We start from the raw sequence: 18,816 nt of genomic DNA on the forward strand, positions 1-18,816 counted from the left end.
TTTTTTGAGAGATTCTGTTTGAGAGTAATGGGGGAGACATTTATAGTGGGGTGGGAGGCTGAGCAAATCCTGGCTGTGGATTACGAGCAGCCAGACACCAGGAGGATTGAAGAGGCACAACCAGGAGGCTGTGCGCATCAGAGAAGCCTTTTGAACAAGTTTCAGCACGCGCCAGGTACGTGTGACTGCTGTGTTTGTTTCCCTTGATGAACCTCCCCCATTTAGATTGACTCATTCCGCTGAAAGGATCCCACCTTTCCCTTTGCTTATAGGCTTGTGAAGGGAATAAGTCGTATTTGGGTTAAAAATCATGTATTCTTATTAAAAGCTCATTCGTCAGTTAAAAATCATGTATTTCTTTATTAAAGGCATTCCTGTAAGCAACCCACCCTCCCCCTTTGGATGTATTTCTTATAAAAGTAATTCATAAAGAGGCAGCAGATTACTCAAGGTATCCTGCTGCTGTGGTTTTGGAGAGGAGGATAGGAGGGAAGGGAAAGGCTTAAGACATTTCACCGTAATGACAGTTTTGGTTGGACTGTCCATGGGGGTGCAGAGTGGAAGGGTGCGAAAGCCTTCCCCATGCGTTCTTACACGTTTGGGTGAGGGGAGTATGGAACATGGGGAGGTGAGGGTGGTTCACGGCTGCAGCGGCACTCTGTACCACTGCCTTGCCTGAAGAGCATCATGCCGTTGGAGGATATCAGTTTGATCACGCCGGCGCTCCAGCGTTGATCCCGCCACCACTGATCTTTCTGCCTACACCTCTGATCTCTGCCGCTCCCTCTATCTTCCTGCCACCACCTATCATCTCGAGCGTCTCTTTCCTCACGTTCAACTGGCTCTTCCTGTACTTTGCTAGACGTCTTCCAATCACTTCTGATGAGCTCTTTCACTTGCGGGTTACTTCCATGATTTCCTGAGAATTTCTCTCGCGTTCTCTTCTCCTACGCCTTATCTGACTAGCTTCAGGATGGGGTAGGGAGGCTGGACAACTTGTGCGGCATTTATGGGGGGAGGGAAAACAGGAGAGAAGATATGTTAAAAGATACATTTTCAGAACAATGCTTGTATCTTTCAGTAAATAACCACTATCACCTTAATAGCATGTGATTTTCACTACCAAAGTCGCATTTTTGCATCCTTTAATATTGAGTGCCTTTGTGGCTTGGTGTTGCAGATTTCCACAGACGGCAGGTCAGCAATATCAATCTTTCAGCTTCATGCAGGGCCATGAGTAAGGTTTATTGTTTGACTTTTCTGCAGCTTATATACACAGTGCCCTACGATGCCTTGTTCCTTTAGAGGAACAGCAGAATCCAAACCCCCACCGCTCTTCTCCCCTCCCCACCTCATGGTTTCTATCATGTACGATCACGTAATCATCCCATCCTTCCCGCCCCCGCACCGCCCGTGGTGGTTAGCTGGGAAGATTTCCTTGCTCTGACAAATGCAGAAAGCTCAGCGATATCCTTCTCCCCTCCCCCCGCTTTGCTACGTGCACGGAAGGATTTATTAGTGGCAGCCTATATGGATAGGAAATTCGCCATGTACGATCTATTGCCCCCCTAATTAAATTCCTGATTTAACAGGTTACAATGAATGATATAACTCTCTGAGGAAACAGCGCAAGATGCGAACGGTATGTTTCGTGACATGCCAGCAGTCACCAGGAGCATACTCAGCTGTATGCTTTGTGAAGCAATGATACTGAAATTATTGTTAATGCATGGAGAGGAAAAGTGTCCTACAATGGGGGACGGATAAGGTGCCTTGCCAGCAAATCTCTCTGCCAAAAGGCTTTTTGAGTTACTCATAAAGAGCGATTCATGGAGATTTCTTGAGGATTTCACTCCATCCCCAAAGTTAACGAACTTTTTCCTGTAACTTTACTGCTGCGAATCAGCATTCACAAGCTGATGGCAAATTCAATCATAAAAAAATTGTTTAAACCTGTTGATATTACAAAGGTTACATCACCAGAGGTCGCTATCATGGTTTTCACTGTCTGGCTAGTGGCATTGGGGGGCTGGGAGGTTAATTCTGGAAGGTACAAAAAGTTCCTGGCTGTTGGGCTAACGGAGTGCTGTGTGCTCTACGGCAAGCTCTTATCCTCTTCCTCATCCTCATCTTCCCCTTCCGCAAAATCTATTCATGGCTGATATTACACCCGACCTCTGAATCCCACCGGCCAGGGTGGCGGACTGGTTTGCGGCCCCTAAACTGCAATGCAGTCACACTAGAAGCGGGATGTTTCGGCCCTGACCAAGACCTTCCGTTTCATTCTCTGGTTTGTAATGTCTATTCTGAGCTCCTTAACTTTTACTCCTGCACTGCACTGAGTCCTGCTGTGCCTTTTCGGTCATGACATTTGAAATTCTTTCAATATTTTTTCATTTCGTCTTGTCGAACGGAGTTATGTTAGACTAATACCTCTCGCCTATAGGCAATCAGATCGAGTACCTCTTTCGTGCTAGTCTATGCTGGTGCTTCTTTTTCGCAGTTCAGGGACTCATTGTTCCTGTTGAGCTGGATGAGCTCTGCCATGGCTACTGTGCATGATCAGAGCCACTGCTGGCCAACAGGGAATTGAATTCAAAAGTTTCACGGGGCTTTTCCTGTTTACCTGGCCAGTGCCTCTGAGTTCTGATTGCTGTCCAGAGTGGTCAGTGGTGCAGTGTGGGATACCTCCCGGAGGCCAATAACGTCGATTTCCGTCCACACTAACACTATTCCGAATTAGTAATATCGATTTTAGGGTTACTCCTCTCGTTTTGTAGGAGCACAGAAATCGATTTAAAGAGCCCTTTAAATTGATTTAAAGAGCAGTATAGTGTGGACGGGTGCAGCATTAAATCGATTTAACACTGTTTAAATCGATTTAACGGCATAGTGTAGACCAGGCCTCAGTCTCTTTCTTTGTATTTCTTGCTTTCCTTTCCCTTTACTGCCCCTGCTAAAAGAAGTAGGGTATTGCCCAGCCAAAATGTTGCTTTAGTCACAAGCTACTAGCCACCCAGACAGCATCAAATGCTGTTAAACTACGCTCATTTCTCTCTTTGGTTTTATCAGTTATCAAGACTGATAGAAGGATTCAGCCAAGGGTGGAGTGTGTGCAAGTCTCCTGGCTATGACTGCTGTGAGCTGACTTGCAGAATGTGTTGTGGAATTGATTGTTTTGGGGGACAATACATCTAGATAACATGGGCTTTACAGTGATTTTTCAGCTCTCCCTGAGTATCATTTAAGTACAGTAAAGGGCAACATCTCTAACCTTCAGTTGATCATCAAGTTTGTTTGGGAAAATTAAATTTGTTCACAATTTGCATTTCTCTTTTGGTGGGTATTTCCCAATTTTCCTGTATATTTGCTCCTTTCCTCCATGGCTGTGCTGAAATTTGATTTTGAATTCTGTAGCATACCTCTGTCCAGTTCCCCTATAATAACAGGGAAGGACAGGGTATCTTAAATGATCTCAATGTATGCTCCAAAATATCCCAGTCTTGTTCTGGTTGAAGTCAGTGGGAGTTTTTGCCACTGATTTCAATGGGGATTGAAACAGGCCCTAAACGTAGCATCTTGTGCTAGATTCACACAGGCGGAATTCAGCTGCAAGACAAGAGACATGTTCACCTGTTAAATCCAGTATGTCCAGCAACTGGCAGATGCTATAGAGTTTATATTAGAGGCCCTACACTAACAAACCAGTGCACATATGAGATGGACATACACAGATTTTGCAAAAGGAAGAAACAAATCCCAACAGTAATCTCCTAAGAGATTATTTATTATTAAAACTAGGAAGTGGAAACCTAATTTTAAAATGGTATGAAAAGTAACCAGTTTCCTTTTAAATACCAATCAGAAAGTTCTGATTCATAAATACCAAGCTAACAACATTCCTTTAAAGGCCAGAGTCCAAAGTATCTCAATATGTAGACCTGATTACAGAAAATGTCTAATCTGAACCAGCCTCTGAGTTCAGATGTGTACATGAATTCCAGCAAATTTCCCACAATACCTTTATGTTGAAATCTTTCCCAGCTGTTGTAAGTGTGTTCATTTTTCAATGTTATTAATGGATACACCCTTGCTAATAATAATCAGATCAGGGTGAGCAGCAAGAGATTTGTGTTTCAACAGAATGCTATTTTCAATTTGCACTTATGTGCAAGAGGATGGCTTATTATTTTCCTCGAGGCTGATCCATGCCAGCATTGATTAAAATGGTGATAACTTGAAATCATTTTTAGAAAAATGTCCCAAACCTAAGCCTGGAACTGAATATAAATGTAAACTTTAAAACAATTAAAATACATTTTTAAAACATTAGAAAATCAGCCTTGCCAAGCCCAATTAGCCAGTAATGTCTTTTAATTTGGCTGTAATGATTTTAGCTGGATCAGAACAACAAGGAAAAGAAAGGAGCTACAAAAATGAATCAAGTTAGCATGGTGATCAAGTCCATGCTTAAATGTCCAGCACCCACTACACTGGGCCATCAGCTGGCAAGTTGTTTGTACTCTGCCTGCCCAGAATGTTCTGGATCTTAAACGTGCAGTAACCTCATTGCCATCATCACATTTCATAAGGCTAACACACTACAAGTCCCCCTCATTTAATTACTTGCCTGTAATTCAGGATTCATTTTTCCTCCTGAAAGTGCTGATAACACAATAAGAACCTGTATAAGAGCATTCCCCTGCAAACCAAGGGTCAGCAATCTTTGGCACGCAGCTCGCCAGGGTAAGCACCCTGGCAGACTGGGCCAGTTTGTTTATCTGCCATGTCCACAGATCTGGCCGATCGTGGCTCTCACTGGTCGTAGTTCACCGCTCCAGGCTAACGGAGGCAGCAGAAAGCAGCGGCCAGCACATCCCTTGGCCTGCGTTGCTTCCCGCAGCCCCTTGGCCTGGAGCAGCCAGTGGGAGCCACGATCTGCCGAACCTGCAGATGTGGCAGGTGAACAAATCGTCCCGGCCTGCTAAGGGGCTTACCCTAATGAGCTGCATGCCAGAAGTTGCCAACCCCTGCCATCAGGACCGGTGTAAGGAAGTTTAGCGCCCTAGGCGAAACTTCCACCTTCCAACCCCCAGCTAACCCCGCCCCCTCCCATGGCTGCTAACTCAGCCTTCCACCCGGGGAGCACCCCCCCACACAGCAGCTACCCTCCCACCATGACAGCTAACCCCTCTCCCCCTCGTCCCCCCATGGCAACTAACCCTGCCTGGGGAGACTCCCCCTGTCCCCCCATGGCAGCTAACCCTAGCTGGGGAAACTTCTCTCCTTTCCCCCCAGCAGCTAACCCTGCCTGGGGAGACTTTCCCACTTCCCCCGGCAGCTAACCCTGCCTGGGGAGACTTTCCCACTTCCCCCGGCAGCTAACCCTGCCTGGGGAGACTTCCCCACTTCCCTCCCGCAGCTAACCCTGCCTGGGGACACCTCCTGCGGAAACTAACCCTGCCTGAGTAGCCCGCCCCAGCTAACCTCGGCTTCGCCTCCTCCACTGAGCACGTCGGCGCTGCTCTAATTCACCTTCCTGCCCAGGCTTGCGGTGCTGATTGGAGGAGACTTAGAGCTGGGCCGTGTGCTCAGCGGAGGAGGAAGAGCGGAGGTGAGTTGGGGCAGGGAGCAGTTCCTCCTGTGTGCCCCCCTCCTTCGTTATTGCGGGCAACCCTCTCCGTGCGCCCCGCCACCCAGCTCACCTCCACCTCCTTGCCTGAGGGGGCTTTTAGGCGCCCCCAACCACTAGGCGCCCTAGGCAGCCGCCTAGTTTGCCTAAATAGTTGCACTGGCCCTGCCTGCCATAAACTATAATCATTATTATCATTAGCTGTTGCAGATGGGCTCTTGAACGCTGATCATGGCAGGAATATAAGGAATTTCCCCAGATTTTCTGAATGGCTCAGTTTCTCAGACATACCTGAAGGTGGACATTTAAATCTGCCTGCCCATAACAACAATTCCTTTACTGTCTTTAACCCACAAGCACTCATCATACTAATGTAATTTGTATATAGACCAAAAAACTGCTCCAAAAGAACTCCAGGAAGGTTGCAAATTCAAGCACTCAGAAGTTAGGAAATGCCAGAATTAAGGGTGCCTGGTCAACCTCAGCTGGGCTATGACAGAGTCTTTAATTACATGATCATATAAATTTTTTCCTTCTGCATTCAAGTCAGACACCTTTGTCCTCCACATTGAAAAAGGGAGAGGAAAGCAGATGAAATATTCAATAGTAATCCAAATGATAGGTGTCTAAGTGTACATAGCTAATGAGTCACCCTGCTGGTTACATTTGTTTGCAAATGTAAGTGCACTACAAGGTATTTATATACATAAGGTAGGTGCAAGCTAAAGTATGTGTGCAATCACACAGATATGCGAGTGAGCCTTCAAGGTATGGAACACTCCCACCTAAGCTGAGCAAAGTATGTTCCAAAGTACTTTGTTGGATTGGGGCTCGGCACCTTGCAGGATAGCTCCCTGTGTTTGTAAATCTTATCAGCAGTGTATTCTTCCTAGAGGTGAGTCCAAGGCACAAAGTAAAGACTTTGCTCTTGGTCCATTAGTTAAGGCACTAGCCTGGGACTATGGAGACCCAGGTTCAGTTTCCTAATCTGACACAGTCTTCTTGGAACAAAACACTTATGGCCAGATTTGCAAAGGTATTTAGATGCCTGAAGATGCAGATAGGTGCCTCATGGGATTGTCACAAGTGCCTGAACAGGTTAGGTGCCTAAATCCCAAGGTGATTTAAATGGATATTAGACACTTCATCTGCTTAAGTGCTTCTGAAAATCCCACTAGGTCCAGATCCTCAAAGGTATTCAGGCACCTATTTCCCATTGATGGCCATGAGGGAGTCTAACACCCATTGAAAGACAATATGAGTTAGGTTCCTACCTGTCACTGGCTCCTTTGAAAAATCTTCTTTTCCGTACCTTAGTCCCCATCTGTAAAATGAATATAATAGCCCTACTTCATAGGGGTGTTGAGCTGTTCAAGTACTATGGTGGGGGGGGGGGCGGGTAATTAACTTTGATAGATAGGACCAGCACCCGAAGTTCAGGGGCTTTGGTTCAATCCGTTTGAGAAAGAAGGCCAGATGTGAAGTTCATATCTAGACCCACAGTCAGATTGTAAGTGACCCTTGATGTTCAGGGGTATCCAGATCCAATGGTCTGGTTTGGACTCACTTTGAATTTGGTTACTGATTCTGCTTTCCTCACTCATCCCAAACTTCCACTGACGTCAGCAAGACCCCAGACTTTTCCCTGAAGTCAGTGAAACAGTAACGGAAGTCAATGGGTGACAGATAAGAAATGCAGAATCCAGGACCTTTCTATCTTAAACACTTTTTAAATAAAACATAGGATGCTCAGTCCTCCTGCAAAGGAGCCTTACAGCTGTCTGAAAATAGATTCACTTAGTTGTTTCTTTGTTCCAGTTTCATTGTGCCAGTGTAAATGCTGCAATCTTCTTTAAACATAGCTCTGAATGCAAGTGGGTTAATGGAGTGACTTGTTGGGTGAAGCGAGGGAATAATCTGGGATTACTGAAATAAGACCTCTAACTGTGGAGCCCTTGGGAAATAAAGAGCTAAAGCATTTCATCTGCTAGTCCTAAAACCTTCCCATAAATAGCTGGGATAATTAGGGGCTCACATTTCTTGAAAACAATAAAAAATATGTCATAATTACCCTGTCAGATATTTTTTCTTTCACTGGTAGAAAAATGATCCCAGTAATTTGGTGTTCAGACAGCAGGACACACTACACATTGTTATTCCCCTGCTCTGCTATTCTGAACATGAAAGTCTGTAGGTGAACCACATGGCACTGGGGCTGCTTTCTCCTTGTTAAATCTTGTAGCAATTGGTAGATATTTCATGATCCATTTCTGTCAAATAGCATAACTTGGCAAAATGGTGCCTGGTAACAGTCTGAGGCCTTCAAAGTCTTTTCCTCATTCCAGATGGTTAGAGATTTTCACAGTGGTATGCTGCAAGATGGAACAAAACTCAGCTTGCCCCAGCCATATCTTCTTCCTAACCCATTAGAAACTGTTGTATTACTGTGTTAAATAATGTACTTCTGTTAAAAACACTCATTTGGTCTTTAAAGGTAAATACACCAATTACCACTCCTTTGAATGAGTCCATGGGGGAGATAGATGCAGCCAAGTAGATGCAGGGGGAAGCAGTGACATCCCATGGCCTTGGGCAGGGGAAAGCCAAGCCATATCAGAAGGACCCATGTTCCAAAATAGGCTAGTTCAGCATGTTTCAATTTGTGAAATATATCCTGAGTGTAATTCAAAGTTTGGGGTGTGAACTTAAAGCTCATTATGGTTTAGGTTCTGCATACTGTGGAGACCATCTGACTACGTGCATTTTAACTTCAATACCTGAGATTAAGAAGAAAGCTTGCTCATACAGCCATGGGGTACTGATGACAAAGTGTGGTCAAAGGAGGGTCCTCAGCTCAGGAACTTGTCCTCTCTACCTTGATCCAATAAGGCCTGAATGATTTGATTTTCTGTCCTTGTTTCAAGGCGTGCTTGTTCTCCCAGACACTTTATGAGGCAGTCAGAGTGAGTGGGTTGGGCATCCCTAAAAGGATTTAGGACCGGCAATGCTGACCATCATGGTGCCTAGAAAATCCAGGAACGATACTGCAATCCACAAAGCCAAGTTATCTTCCTGGGCTCCCCATGCAATGAATAAGAGAGAGAAGTACCTAAGAATGGAATCCACAAAAGCCAGCACACTAGGTGAGAGCTGACTAAATTAGCCAATGGGAGATGCTGAAGAGAGGGCATGGAATAAGCCTTACCCCTCTCTTGGAGATAGGTGCCTAAGTCCAGGCTCCCAGGCAGTGCCTAGTTCTGCCTGGCAACCCACGAATGGGCACCCACTGCCTGGAATCAGAAGGCTTAGGCTCCTAAGGCATTTCTTGCAGTAATGAGTTAGGTGGCTCTCTTGCTCCACACAAAACAACTGCAGGAAGAGATGCCCGCTTTATTGCTTTTGGCCCAGTGGTTAGTGTACTTCCCTGGGATATGGAATGCTCAGGTTCAATTCCCCCTTGTGCCAGAGGAGGTGAAAGGATTTGAAGAGAGGTCTCCTATCATGTGGGAAAGTGCTCGAACCACTGAGCTATGGGATGTGCTCACAGGGATGGGGCCTCCCTCAGTCTCTCCTATTAAAGCTGTAAAGTCAGTGTGCCAGAGAGAGTGATTCTGTAGTCCCGTGGTTGGGGCAGCTATCTGTGAGGTGGGAGACCCTGGATCCAGTCCCCCTGTTCTAACCAGTCTTTCAATCTTCATCCACAGTGGAACAGCTTCCACACCATAATATCCCATATAGCTGAGTGGTTAGTTCACTCTCCTAAAGTGTGTGTGTGGTGGGGGTGACACCTGTGTTCAAGTTCTTTTCTCCTCCTAGGGCAGGGTGGGGAAGAATTGAAGCTGGATCTCCCACATCCCAGGTGAGTGCTGTAACCATTCAGATAAAAATTAAAAAGTGGGCACCGCCTCCACCTTTTCTAGCCAGATTCTGAATGGGACATGATTCAGTAGGTGCCCTCTGAGCATGCCTACTGGATCAACTGAATGCTTGAATCTATGAATCACTCTAGTGTTTAGGCAGGAGGTAGGTGTGTGGATGCCTAGAGGAAGGCAGCAGTGCACATCCCCAGAGGCAAAAACTTAGGCACCTGGGGAACTTTTACCCTGAAAAATGTAGGTACCAAATGAGTTCAGGCACCTACAGAGTTTGGTGGCGTTTTGTGGATTTCAGTGAAGCCAGAACTGGGGTTTAGGTGCCTATGTATGTTCGTAGATTCCATATGGAACCCTATGTATTGCTTTGGTGGGTTGGGAAGGAGCTGTCAATAGCTGGATATTGCCATCCCTCATGATTTTGTCATGAGTCTCATGATAATTACTGGATATATGGTGATTTCAGCCTTCATTCTTAAAGAAAAAGTATGTTTCTAGTCCTTGTGGCTGTGGAGAAGGCTTCAAAATGTGACCCCAGAGCACCCTAAAGGCTCAAAACGCAGAAGGCAAATCTATTATTTTTACATAATCTCATGATTTTAAAGCCAATCTCCTGATTTTGAATATTTCAAGTTGTTAATACTGTTATAGTGACAGGCACCTTTAGAAATGCAGATAGATCAATAGAACTTCAGAATTCACTAGAGACCTTTTATAGATATTTTAAATCAATCTATAGAATTCTATCGAAAGGTTAAAATTCCTAGTGGAATTCAAGAGTTTGAGTAAAATTCCTAGAGAAAGGTATGATGGGGCGGGAGGTGGGAGAATAGACCTTCTGGGACCCAAAAGGAGGCAAATATTTCTTATCAAAGGAAAGGTAATGTTTCCATGGGAAGTGGGAACCTAGGACCCGGAGGAGCAGTCTTTCAGCAGTGCTCAAGAGGGTAGAAGCTGGAGCAGCTGGAGCCAATTATAGGGAGCAGATATAAAGAGGCTAACTGGGTGCCTCTGTAAAGGGGGATTGATTCATTCGTGTAAGCTAGCTAGCTAGCTGTATTGGCTTTGTCCTGGGAGTTGTTTTTTGGGTTGTGAGCCAGGTCTTTTGAGTGAGCAGCAAAAAGGACCTTTTTGAAGAAACTCTTACTAGGTGCTGGCTTTCTGGGAATCAACTGATCTATTTCCCAGAAAAGGGTCCTCTCATCTCCAAACAGATTCTCTTACTGTTTCAGAGGGATTTGATTAACTCTAGTATGCTTTTAGAATAACTTCTAGGTTACTGTATGGATCTCCTCCATAAGGGGTGATGTATGCACATTGTCTACATGCAAAGAACAACCATCCCCAGGAGGAAGGTAAAGACATGGATATGAGAGTGGGGTAGGCACACAGATGCATTTTCTTTCACGGGAGGCACTTTAGATCTTCAGTTTGAGAGAAGCTCCAGCTTGGGGACAGATTAAGAATGCTTATTATTGACCAGTGAACAACCTGATACTTGAAGGCACCTGTATATTGGAACAATTAGCTTTGTTTGCATTAGAGATGGCACAACTCACAAGAGGGTGAAAAGTTTACATGTGAGGTTGGATTGTTTGTATTTAAATAGGCTAGCTGGGAAGTTAGTATCTGACTCTGCACTGGGACATACCTTAAACAGAAATTAAAATGGCTTCTGAGTAGATCAGAAAAATTAAAATGTGACCAAGATGAAGACAATATTTGGTCAGTCAAATGGATTTCATTGTTTGACTGGAATAGCCAGGACATACTTCTTGGAGGGCAAAGTTTGGTTCCCTGTTTTTGAATGGCAGTGAAAGGCAGCTCAGGATTTGTATAGGGTGCAATCCTGCAGTTTTGGGGAGTAAAACTTGCACTTATAAGTTATATCAATAACTGATTTGCCTGCCCAATAATTGTGAAGTTTGGATCAATAGCACCAAGTTTTAGTGGAAGGGAAGGTTAGCCAAGATTTCCACTAACAAATCGCTACAGAGGAGTATAACAAACCAAGGCACGCAACAGAACCAATGTTATGACAGCATACAATGAATGTTTACACTGGAACAGAACAAAAGCCCAGGGCAGAAAGAGATGTTTGTAGGCTAGCAAAAAGTATGCTACTAGACTGTTGGCCACTAGAGGGTGTTTCAGTTGCAGAGTTGTCATTAACAACACACTAGAATTTAGTTTAAAGGCTATTGGTTCAGGGACTGATTGTTTTGCTCTGGGATTAATTTACAGCAGCTCAATTATCTAATGTGTTATTTTTAGGTTAATATGTTCCCAGTAATTCAGCCCACCTGAGGCAGCTCAGTGGGAGAAGGGGTGGGGGTAGCTTTGTCAATGAAACAAATTTAGTCAATTATCCTTTAAGTTCCCTTGTTCATTTTAAAGATGTTGCTCTAAGGCTGTGTTTGGTGAGCCTCATAGGAGTCGGGATATTTAAATATGAAACAGACATTTACAGAACTAATTTATAGTATCAGACCCACAGGTATAAGAGCCTGATTCTTTCCTGCCTCTTGGTGGGTGTGCATAACAGGAGGGTACATAGTATCCCCACCATTCCCTTGCACACACATTCAGGGATGAGGATATTTAGACTCCTGACTGAGAACATGGTCCCTGTTCCTTAGGGTGCTGGGTAAGGGGAGAGACAAGCAAAGGGCTGTGTTCTATTCCTGGACATGTAGGTGATAGGTGCTTTGTGGGTGCCTCTCAGGAATTCTGGCTGCGTTGGGGTGCTCCAGCTGCTACACAACCCCTCTGTATCTCCTGTTTCATACTGAACAGGGTCTACAGCAAAATTATGTTAGTCACCTAAGCATCTCTCATTATTCTTTCTTGCCATTAAAGTTCAGCTGGGGACTCTCTCATTCTGCAGTATAGGCAGAGGGAGTTTTCTGTCATCAAAACATAAACTTCCCAGAATGTGGGGACACTCCACATCCTCAGTAAGAGACCTCAGGATCTTCCTTCCAGATCTAACTCCTGACAGCTAGTGTGAGGGCCCTAACCATTCTGCCAGCCAAGAGCCCATTAGCACCGCACACCTGGAGGATTCATGCTGTTGAATGTAAGCAGGAGCTTCACCATCCCCGTCTCCATGTGCTTAAGGCCTCACTAACATCCATGTCTTTGGATGAGGCCTATAGCATATATCTATGCTTGGAAAACTGGATTTCCTGGACTGACTTTGTGGGAAGCTCATAGCAATACAAGAGAGGTTATGAATACTGAAAGCAAACAGGAATGTTCATGTCTGTAGGGAAGATTTCCACTACATATTCTATCTAACAGAAGGCAAGCACCTGAAGATGGACTGTAGCTTTAATAGGAATAAGGGTGAAATAATTTTGGTCTGTTTCCAGAAGTCTTTCTGTTCTTTTCTATCAAATATGGATTCACTTAGGGCTGTGTTTAGCACCTAATCTGTGTCAAAAAAGAATAAATGGAATTTAAATTGCAAAAGCAATCAGCCACTGAACTCTTCATTCTTTTCTTTCTAAACTATAAATGCCCCCTTCCAGTGATGGACAGATGTGCTAAACAGCCTGAAAGGTGAGAATTCATCCAGCACAGATATTGTGCTGAGTTACCATAGGTAGGCCTACACTGACCTCCCTGCAAGTATCTAGGGAATATGTTGGGATGGCACTAGGGGTAGGAGAATAATTGGTGGATGCTACTGTGGCCTTTCTGGCTTATGCCACAAGTCCTAGGCAGCACTGGGGCAAATACCATTGGACCAGTTCTCTCGGTTGCCTTAATAATGGCGGGGGCCATTCTGGTCCCCTCAGAGCCCAAAATCAAATACTATACATTAGTTCTGTAAATGTCCGTGTCTTGTTTTCAAATATTTTCCCCTGCGGCTTAAAACCACCTTTGTCCCTCCATTCCCCTGGACTATTCCTTCTGCACACATTGCATAGCATCTGACTTGGTCTAATTTTGTTAGTCAGTCACTCCTTTCCTACCCTCCCTCCCACACAAATAAATATTACAATGACCAAAGCTGTACTCAGGAAAGTGCTTGTCACTATGGCAGCAGTGCCATCTGTGTAAATATTGATCCTTCAGTACTGATGGGTTGTTTGTTTTTTCTGACTGGGGTTAAAATGTAATGAAGTACGGTAAGCACACTAAAGTCTTGTGAGAAAAGCAGCAGTCCCGAAGGGTCTATTTTAAGGGTGATTTTCAGGGTCAATCCTTCTTTTTGCAGGCATGGTTTGCACCTGCCTTTTTGTAAAGCTGCAAGTAAAATCTGAGCATGTGTTCCTAAAAGTGCTAAATTGCAAGTGGAAGTCAGGCAGTGAGAAGTCTACATACAGTACTCAGCTTTGCGCTGCAATTCTTTCTGTGGGTCAAAAAGCAGGTGCAAATTTAGGGGGTTCAAATTGTTCCCGCAAATGAGGAAGCCTCCGGTCTTCCAAAAATGTACTTTAGTGTCATTGTAGATGAAGTTCCCTGTAAAGAGCAGTAGATGGCATCAGTAGGACTTTAAAAATGTATTAATATTGTTGTCCCTTCTTAGACATGAGCCACTAGTCAAAAGTTTGGGGCCTGTGCATGTTCCAGCTGGGAGAAATTGGGTGATGTAGGCATTTCTTTGATGCTGTTGTTTATTTTCAAACAATGTACTGTCCTGTGTCTCTGAACACAGAGGGAATCAAATAGCAGCAAACAGTTTATTTTGCTCAAAGTACCAAGAGTTCTCTTTTGCACATGCACCTGATGCAAAAAATCTCTCCCCTGGTTTCTTCCAGGGTTAGCTACACACATTCAGCTGCTCCTTAAGGCTGTGTCTGTCACTCAGAGGGCTTGTCTACATTTAAAACAGCTGTGCCACTGTAGCAATTTAGTGTATATTCTTTCTCTCATTGGCATAGGTAATCCATCTCCCCAAGAGGGAGGTAGTAGCTAGGTCAACAGAATAATTCTTCCATTGACCTAGTGCTGTCTACACAGGAGGATAGGTCAGAATAGGTGTCTCTCTCAGGGCTGTGAATTTTTCACACCCCTGACAGATGTAACTATACCCATGTAAAATCCTAGTGTAGACCAGACATCAGTATCCTGTATGTTCACACACACCTGGTCACAGTACTCACTGGAACCCATATGCCCACTCATTCTAAATTCCTGGGTGAGTTCACAATTCTCCTTTATCTTGAGCTGGGGAAGGATGAAGTGGGAGGAAGTCCTAATTAACTCATCCTGATATTTATGTTAATTGAAGGGTGTGTTCACACCTGATCTCCTGCATGTGATTCATGCAGTCACCAATATCTTTCAGCATAACAATGTGCTGGTTTTTATAGCACCTCCCATACTCAAGGCTCCCAAAATGTTTACCAAATTATACACATGTACTTGCATGTGAACATAGACAAACAGAAACAGATATACAGAAATATCATCCACCAGCCAGCACTCGAGTTAAGTCATCTAGTTTGGAGCATGGCTACTGTTTTACAAAATAGAATATCATATCCCATTGAAACAAGAGGAATTTAAGTAGACAGAATATTTTTACTCTGAGAATTTGCCCAACAGGTTGCTACTGCAAAGACCCATGAGATCTCTGTTTATTTGTTAATGATAAATGGCCATGTCTGTTATCAGACTCTAGGTATGACCCCACTCATACACATATAACATGAAATATTTGTCATGAGCTGCCAGGGTCTCACTTAAAAGCAGCATCTGACAGATAGCACAGTGATTTCTAACACCAACAGCACTGCAACCTTACCGTGCTGAGGCACTTCAATACAGAGTCAGAGGAAAAAGTGCATTACTCTCAGTAGCTAACAACATCTCTAACAGCAACTGCATATCATGGTGAGGATTCCCACATAACTACTGAATGTACCTGACCTTGCTTAGTTCATAGGTTCTGATGAGGTCCCATGGCTGAAAACATGTATATGTAAAGTGATTTATATTGTGGCATCCTGTTATTTTAAAAAATATACTTCAAAAGGCACTAGTGTTACAATGCGTAATTGACTGCAGAGTCTATGATACAGGGGTAGATGTAGGAACTCAGCAACTTGGGGGGGAGATGAACAAAATTGGGGAGGGTTTGGATCATTTTGTTTTACAAACCCCCAGAAGAAAGATGGTTCAGATCTAAGTCCTTCACTGTTTGGAGGGCAGGATGGCGAGTTCAGAAAGATAGTTCTTGGTTTACCTTATCCCAAGTTAAAAGAAAATGAAGGAATAATGAAGAAGCTGGTAAGGTGTTCCACATCTGGGATCCTACATCTCAAAATGCAGTCTCTGCCCCTGAGAGTTATGTCTTGGGCCAGCCTAACTGATATATTTCACCAATGCCTCCATCTTAGGTGGGAAACTATTACAATGCATTCCTGAGGCTGCAGTTAGATGCTTGTGTGGCCACCAATGGTATCCATTCACAGGGGAAATAACAACACAGGTCTTGGAAGGGAGAAAATAGTGTTTCAGAATACTTTCATTTAAAATGTATTTATTTATAATAACTAAATCTATAGATAGCTTTTGTTACTGATCTGAGGTTTCAGGCCAATTTTTGTTCAAAACCTTTGTTCCGTCTTCAAAGATCCTTAATCTGTTACTGTATCAGTTATTTTGTGAAGCTGCTTAACATTACTCTTTGTAACTTGTTTTACTAAGTAGCTGTAATTATGTTTAACACACCTTGTCTCAGTCTCAGGAATGAAGGTTGCGTCGTCAATTATAGTGATTTATTAAGAAAGTTGGACAGTATATCCCATACTAGAGCAATCACTGCATCATTCCTTGCAGATGAGCAAATTTGCCCTGGAAATTTATTCTTTATTTAAATAATTTCTATTGCATAATTCATACCAAAAACTTTAACTTTTTCGCTGTACTTTTACTTCCATTATTTCTGTAGGTTTGGAAGCGTTTCAGAGATATGCAGGGGAATAAAAATCTGACTGTTAACATGTACAAGAAAAACATGTATTTAATCAAAAGAAAGAGGAGTAGGGGAAGACCCTGTTCTCTAGATAGGTGTAAAACAGGAGATCTGATAAAAGATTGAAAATCAGGCATGCTACCTCAGAGGCAATTTGCATATAATTAGCCTGCAGGTTTTATTAATCTTTTTTACCAAGATGAGGTGGAGGAGTTAATTCTTTGTTTGAAAAATGACAATGTCTTCAAAATGCACCAGCCTTTTAGTGATGGAGGAGGCCAGTTATTTTTTACACCTTTTATTAGCTGCTAGTAGCTTCAATAGAGAAAAAGAAGCTTTGAAAAATGAAGTCTATAAGTTTTTTATAGTTCCACTCTAAGTTTTATTTCCTTAGATTCCTATGGGAGATTTTTTTTTTTAAAGTAAGACAAACAGTTCTTCGTGCATCTGTGTGTCACTGTCTTCAAATGCCAATTTAAGATATTGCATCAAACTCAGCAGGAACTTTTGCAGTCTTATTAGCTTAAAATCTTCATCTTTCTAGGCTGTAATTTAATGAGATTCCACTTTGACTGACTGGAAGGAGTGTGCTAAAGGGTGCTGTTTTGGTCCATTCTTTATTTAAATAATTTCTATTGCATAATTCATATAAAAATGTTAATATTTTTGCTGTACTTTTACTTTCATTATTTTTGTTGGTTTGGTAGAATTCCACAGAAGTAATATTTATAACAAAAAAATTGAAATCAAAAGCAAAAAAAATTGAAGTTTAAAATTTTGGTTTTTTTTCATGAAATAAAGTGCAAAGCTATGTCATCCTGCACGAATGAAAATAATAATAATAATTAATATATGAAAATAAATGGTGCCATAAATTCATCAACATAATTTTGGGTCATTTATACTTTTCTTACTATTGTTAGCTGTTAAACACTAGCTTTGTGCTTGGTGCTGTGTAAGATACATGCAGACAGTTCTTGCTCCAAAAGTCCTATGAATTATAAAACAGAGGTAAGAAGTTGCACTGGGTCATCCAGAGGGATAACTTAGAATATATTTACCTTTTAATGTACCAACCATTACTTTTTGTGGAGTTTGTGGGAGGAATAAGCCTTTAAAAGTGATTTGAATGAGTAAATAATGTGGAACTGGTACACTTGGGTTAGACAGATAATGACCCTCCAGTAGGGGTCATTAGAGAAGATTGAACTCTGACTCTTCTGTACTAAAAGCCAAGCGCTTCTGACACGTGAACTAAAGTTATATCTCCATTAGTTAGCAGCAGTTGCTATCTCTTATTCTTTATGTAGACTAGAGGGGCGCTATGACAGATTTGACTAGTATGTATAGTTTACACTTACACAAGGGAGGCACTATTGAAGAAAGCACAAAGATGAGACTGAGGAAAAGGTGATCAGGTTGAGTTATGTGAAAAAGGGGCAAAGAAGAAGGGAGGAACACTACAAGATCTGATACATAAATTGTATGGGCCTTAAATGTGATGGGTCTAAGCCTGATATGGTGGGCCAAGGGAGATCAGCAGAGTGTTTCAAAGAAGGTTCTGATGCAATTTGAATGATGGGTGAGGAGGGCAGCATACATATTTCTGTTAGCAAGATATGGGGAACGGATGCCCCTTAATTCCATTGCTATTCATTTTGGCTTTGGAATTTTTGTCCCCATATAATCTAAGCAAGAGAGTCCTGAGGTCTCTTACAAGCAGGAGCAGTATAAACTTTACTTGTATGTTACTAACATTCTGATATTTGTCACCATCCCAGATAGTTTTGTAAAATATTTGCTTGAATATTTTGATTCATTTGATTTGCCATCTGGGCATGACGTTGGTTGGATAAAGTTGGATATCATCCCTGTGAGTGCTCTTTGTCAACTCCAGCAGATTCTTTTTTACTTGGAAGTCTTTGTACTGAGTTCTGTTCTTACTTACGCTGGAATATGCTAGATTCATGGATAGAGTCATGAAAGTCAATGGAATTACAGTAGATTAAAAGTGGTGTAAAATCAGAAGCAGTCCTTTGGGGTTTTCTCATAAATATTACATTTACTAAAAGAAGAAGATAAAATCTCTGGACTCTCTGGATTGCTTCAAAACTTCTACTCTGCTCACCAACATGCAGCACAAAGAAACAAGAGCAGAATTTTTTCCCTAAATGTCCAGTGCACTAACAGGAAATATGATATTAACAAATTCATCCCTGTATGTCTGCACTGCAATGTAAGCCTAGGGTTCACACTCAGGTTCAGACCTAACTCCCCTTCTGTCTACACACAAATTGCTCTAACCCAGGGTTCCACAACCCCACAGAGGGAGTGGTCTGAGCCTCAAGTTAAGCTGGGACCCAGGGGTCAAGCCCTATTGT

The sequence above is a fragment of the Chelonoidis abingdonii genome, chromosome 7 (genome assembly GCF_003597395.2).
Source record: "Chelonoidis abingdonii isolate Lonesome George chromosome 7, CheloAbing_2.0, whole genome shotgun sequence".
Classification (NCBI taxonomy): domain Eukaryota; kingdom Metazoa; phylum Chordata; order Testudines; family Testudinidae; genus Chelonoidis; species Chelonoidis abingdonii.